We start from the raw sequence: 5,634 nt of genomic DNA, 5'->3' as shown, positions 1-5,634 counted from the left end.
CAACACTGCAGCGAAGTACGGCGGTAATCGCCACACCAAGAGCTACCCGAAGCAAAAGCTGCTACCTGAATTCGATGAGGAGGCCTTAGATCCGCCACAATCAAAAAACTAAACGGCCATCCAGTCGGATAGACGACCTCGTGGCCAACATAGAACGGCATGCCGCATATAAGCCGGTACGTGATCCACGTGAGGACTCGCATCAAAAGTACAGCGCAACCAGATCCATCTACGGGCCACACAAGCACGCCCTAGCACGCAATGCAACACAACAAACATCCCAATAACTCGGTACACCCAAATACAGGGGTGCCGCACACCCCCTATGTTTCACCGATGAGGTGCTGGACCATGAATTTCTAGAGGGATTCAAACCCGTAAACATAGAGGCGTACGATGAAACAACAGGCCCTGGGGTCTGGATTGAGAACTACATCCTCCATATACATATGGCTCGAGTAGACGATCTCCACGCCATCAAGTACTTACCCCTCAAGCTCAAAAGGCTAGCTCAGCACTGGCTTAAAAGCCTCCCCGAAAACTCCATTGGAAGCTGGGAAGAGCTCGAAGATGCCTTTCGGTCAGATTTTCAAGGGACCTATGTCCGACCACCGGATGCAGACGATTTAAGTCATATAACTCAACAGCCCAGAGAGTCAGCCCGAAATCTTTGGAATAGGTTCCTGACTAAAAAGAACCAAATAGTCGACTGTCTAGACGCCGAAGCCATAGTAGCTTTCAAGCACAGCGTTCGAGACAAATGGCTTGCCAGACACCTCGGCCAAGAAAAGCCGAGAACAACGACAGCATTAACAAGCCTCATGACCCACTTTTGCGTGGGCGAGGACAACTGGTTAGCCCGATGCAGCACCAGTGAGCCAAGTACATCCGAAGTCAGGGATGGAAACGGGAAATCACGACGCAGCAAAAACACGCGCCGGAATAAAGAAGACAGCCTGAAGAGCACAACGGTAAACGCCGGATTCAAAAGCTCTCGGCCAGGTCAGCAAAAGCTGCCCCCAAAGGCAACAGAGATGAACTGTCCAGCCTAAACAAGATTCTGGACCAAATATGTCAGATCCATAGCACCCCCGATAAACCTGCAAATCATACCCATAGAGAATGTTTGGTCTTCAAGCAGTCCGGCAAGCTCAACGCCGAACACAAGGGGCAAGATACACCAAGAGAAGACGAGGACGAGCCTCGCAAGTAAAGCACTGGGGAACAAAAGAAATTCCCTCCAGAAGTTAAAACAGTAAACGTGTTACACGTAACAAAGGGGAGAAACAAAGCGGCACTCCTAGAGACACATGTCCCAGGGCCTATCACAGCGGAGTTCTGCCACTGGTCATCCCACCCGGTCACCTTCGACCATCGAGATTACTCGGCAAGTATCCGGAGTGCTGGATGGGCTGCCTTGGTATTAGACCCAATAATTGATGGATACCACTTCACACGAGTCCTGATGGACGGTGGAAGCAGTTTAAACCTGATATATCAGGACACAGTCCGCAAAATGGGGATAGACCCAACAAAAATTAGCCGCAGCAATACTACCTTTAAAGGAGTAACGCCAGGCCTAGAGGCCCATTACACGGGGTCCCTGCTACTAGAGGTTATATTCGGCTTTCCCGATAACTTCCGCAGCAAAAATTTAACGTTCCACATCGCTCCGTTCCAAAGTGGCTATCAAGCACTACTCGAACGCGAAGCTTTCGCTCGCTTTAACGCAATACCGCATTACGCTTCCCTCATGCTTAAGATGCCCGGTCCATGTGGCATCATTATAGTAAATGGAAATATTGAGCGCTCCTTGCGCGCAGAAGACCATGTGGCTGCCTTGGCAGACGCACACTAAACGGCCTCACCAACTGAAGCATCTGACAGGTCGTTAAGACCACAGACACGGTTGGACGAGTCCGGTACTGCTATATGTAATTGATACAGGTTTGATGGCTATACCCCTATTACAATACAAGGGGCTCAACGCGCACACACAAGTGACAATCAGGCTCAACTTTACTCATATTGTTTATTTAGTATAACTTACCTTTAGCACGGCAACTTTTCAATTAAGTTCCTCTCTTTTTTAGATGACCATCGTGCTACGCCCGTCCAGAATATGCCACAACGGAGACACAGGTGCAGACGTGTAGCAGGGACGCGTTCCAAGGATTCTTTTTAGATTAAGACCCTGCATAAACCTTTTTTATTGTCTCTTGTTGATACACATCCCTCTGATTCTTAGTACAATTGAGAAGGATCCTGATATATTGGCATGTGGCCACGTTAGAATATTGCACGTACCTGGACACCAGGGGCTTATTACAAAGGGCACCGTTTAGGCCCGGTTTACACCATAAAGACCGAATACCTTAGTGAGTGTTCGGCGTCGCGTGTTTGGCCTTATATGCATCAGCTCTGAATCATGTCTTCGGTCAAATGTTGGGTTTGCTCGGCTCCTGTGTTATGCTGCCTTACGTTCCGCTCTATCAGCTAAGGCGGCACCGGGAGAACTACTGCGATTGTGCCCTGGTTCATCCGGACGAGCACCTCAATAGAGAAAGCCGAAAACTGACTATCATGATATAGCGTGAGACTGGTCAACCACTTGATGAACTATCGGAATCTTCGGGATTCCTCCACCTTAACGAAGGGCCGTTTCCCGGCCAGGCATGTACGCAGCCCGAATTCGGATGAGTGCAGAGCCACCAGGGGCTATATAGTAGCCCCACTGTCAAACTCCTCTGGCTAAGTGAAAGTGTTAAAGCATTATAGTCCGGTTGCCTAGTTCGCTGCGGTATCACCTCCTTAATGGACCAAGACACTAGGTCAAGTGTGAACATGCGTCTTCTGCGAACACCCCCGCATTATATGCGTGGGGGCTGAAGCCGACGACTGCAATCTTTCAGGTTATATACATATATACATAAACGGCCCCACATGAGGCATCATAATACTTTCGGGCAAAAGTATAAATACAGCCTTGATAAACTTAATAAAACATTGTTTTTACAATGGGAATACATGTCACTCAAACATAATATTCTTCGAGCACTGGGCCTCTATTGAACGAGCGCCTTCAAGAACTTCTTCAAAATAGTGCTCGGCAGCCACTCGGCCTATGGCCGAACCCTGCGCCGCAACAGTGGTGGCATCCATCTCCGCCCAGTATGTTTTGACACGGGCAAGGGCCATCCGTGAGCCTTCTATGCATGCCGACCTCTTCATTGCATTAATGAGCGGCACCGCACCAAGGAACTACTGAACCAAACTAAAATAGCTGGTCGGCTTTGGCCTTTCCGGCCACAGATGATCCACAACAGACCTCATGGCGAGTCCGGACAATCTATTCAGCTCGGCCCATTCGGCAAGCCGATCAGTCAATGGAAGCGGACGCTATGGAACGTTAAATTGTGACCAGAATAGCTTGTCCACTTGACGATCTGTTTGATCTTGGAAGTATTCGGCCGCATCGACAGCACTCGCCGCCAAGTCTAGATATGCGTCCGCCGAACTCCACAGCCTATCCAGAGGGGCATACCGAGGATCTCCAAACTTCCTCCGCAACATAAAGGGTTTCCCAGCTGCGATATCCCCGGCTTGATGCAGCTCCTCCTTTTTCGCTCTCATCGCAGAGCGGGTGTCTTTGGTCGCCATCGTGGCCTTTTCTAGGTCCGTCGCCTTCCCCGGTTTTCTTCTTCAAGAAGCTGGCAACGGTCGGCAGTATCTTTTAACTTTACATCCATCTTGGCCATTTTCTCTTTGCTATTGCAATGTGCGGCCTGTTCGGCCCTTAACTCTTCGGCCGCTTGCAAAGCAGCTGCATTGCTACTCCTTGCTTGCTCCTTGGCTCGGGCAAGCTCCGCCTGAAGGGTCTCCATGGTGGCCGCTCCATCTGCAGTCACAACATATTAAAGATATTGGCATCATGCTGCTCTTATTATGTGACGATCACCAGAAAGGCCACTCACCCTGTGCCTCATCAAGCCACTCGTTGACAAGCATGATGTTGGCATCTGCCGCATCCAGCTGCCGCTTTAGTTCGGCATACACATCAGTCTGGCTAGCCACCGGAGCCTCCACCACCTGCACATAAAGGCAGTCCAGTTATTACCTGGGACCATGATCCTCTGTTTGCCGCCATTTTCGACAACAACCAGAGTCTCAGGGGCTACTATCTACACATGGCACATCTTAAAATGTGCGGTACTTTCAAAAATATACATCATTTCACGTACCTCAAAACCCGTCAGTAGACTCATAAAGGCTTCATGCAGCCCGCTTTCGGTGGACGAAATCCTTTCAATCACCGTACCCATCAATGTGTGGTGCTCTTCTGAGATAGCCGCTGTCGGTGTCAAAACCGGCGGATCTCGGGTAGGGGGTCCCGAACTGTGCGTCTAGGAGGATGGTAACATGAGACAAGGGACACGATGTTTTTACCCAGGTTCAGGCCCTCTCGATGGAGGTAAAACCCTACTCCTGCTTGATTAATATTGATGATATGGGTAGTACAAGAGTAGATCTACCACGAGATCAAGGAGGCTAAACCCTAGAAGCTAGCCTATGGTATGATTGTTGTATAATGAAGTCGTCCTACGGACTAGAACCCTCCGGTTTATATAGACACCGGATAGGGTTAGGGTTACATAGAGTCGGTTACAATGGTAGGAGATCTTGAATATCCGCATCGCCAAGCTTGCCTTCCACGCCAAGGAAAGTCCCATCCGGACACGGGACAAAGTCTTCAATCTTGTATCTTCATAGTCCTAGAGTCCGGCTGAAGGTATAGTTCGGCTACCCGAACACCCCCTAATCCAGGACTCCCTCAGTAGCCCCTGAACCAGGCTTCAATGACGACGAGTCCGGCGCGCAGATTGTCTTCGGCATTGCAAGGCGGGTTCCTCCTCCAAGTCCTTCAAGAAGATTTTAAACACCAAGGATAGTGTCCGGATCTGCAAAATAAGTTTCCCCATATTGCCATAGAGAGAATAATATCAACACAAATATAATCTGCTGACGCATTCCGCAGCGTGACATCATACTACGGCCAAGTCCTTTACTCGAATCGTTTTTACTTTTCCACCTCAGCACGTTTAGCGAGGCGGTTTCCTTGGCACGTCTTGTCAAAGCAGAGATCGTGTGCCCCCTTTTACGGGATTCTCATCAATACGTACGTGGGTAACCCAACTGCGCCATTTATCACGGCGCTTGGGAGGCAAGTGAGTTTTACTAGGCTGGTGGGGACGCACAACCGCATCCGCCCATATAAGGGGATAAGGATCCACCTTTTTACCTACGCCTTCTTCCTCCTTTGCCTATCCATCTCCTGCGCACTCGAGCTCCAGCGCCCAAGCCCGCGCTTCCTACCTCAACCTCCTCCAGCAATGTCCGGAGCGGGAGGCAAGTGGATGGTCTCCTCCGTCACGGAGGGCCATGTCAAAAAGCTAAGGAAGGCCGGATACTTGTCCAAGGACATCGCGCACCGGCTTCCTGAGGAAGGGCAGCTTCTCCCCACCCCAAGGCCCCATGAGAGGGTAGTATTCCTTCCCCACTTCCTCCGCGGACTGGGTTTCCCACTCCACCCATTTGTCCGGGGGCTCATGTTCTACTATGGCCTGGATTTCCACG

The sequence above is a fragment of the Triticum urartu genome, chromosome 2 (genome assembly GCF_003073215.2).
Source record: "Triticum urartu cultivar G1812 chromosome 2, Tu2.1, whole genome shotgun sequence".
In the NCBI taxonomy this organism is placed as follows: Eukaryota; Viridiplantae; Streptophyta; class Magnoliopsida; order Poales; family Poaceae; genus Triticum; species Triticum urartu.
This window is presented reverse-complemented; position numbering follows the sequence as displayed.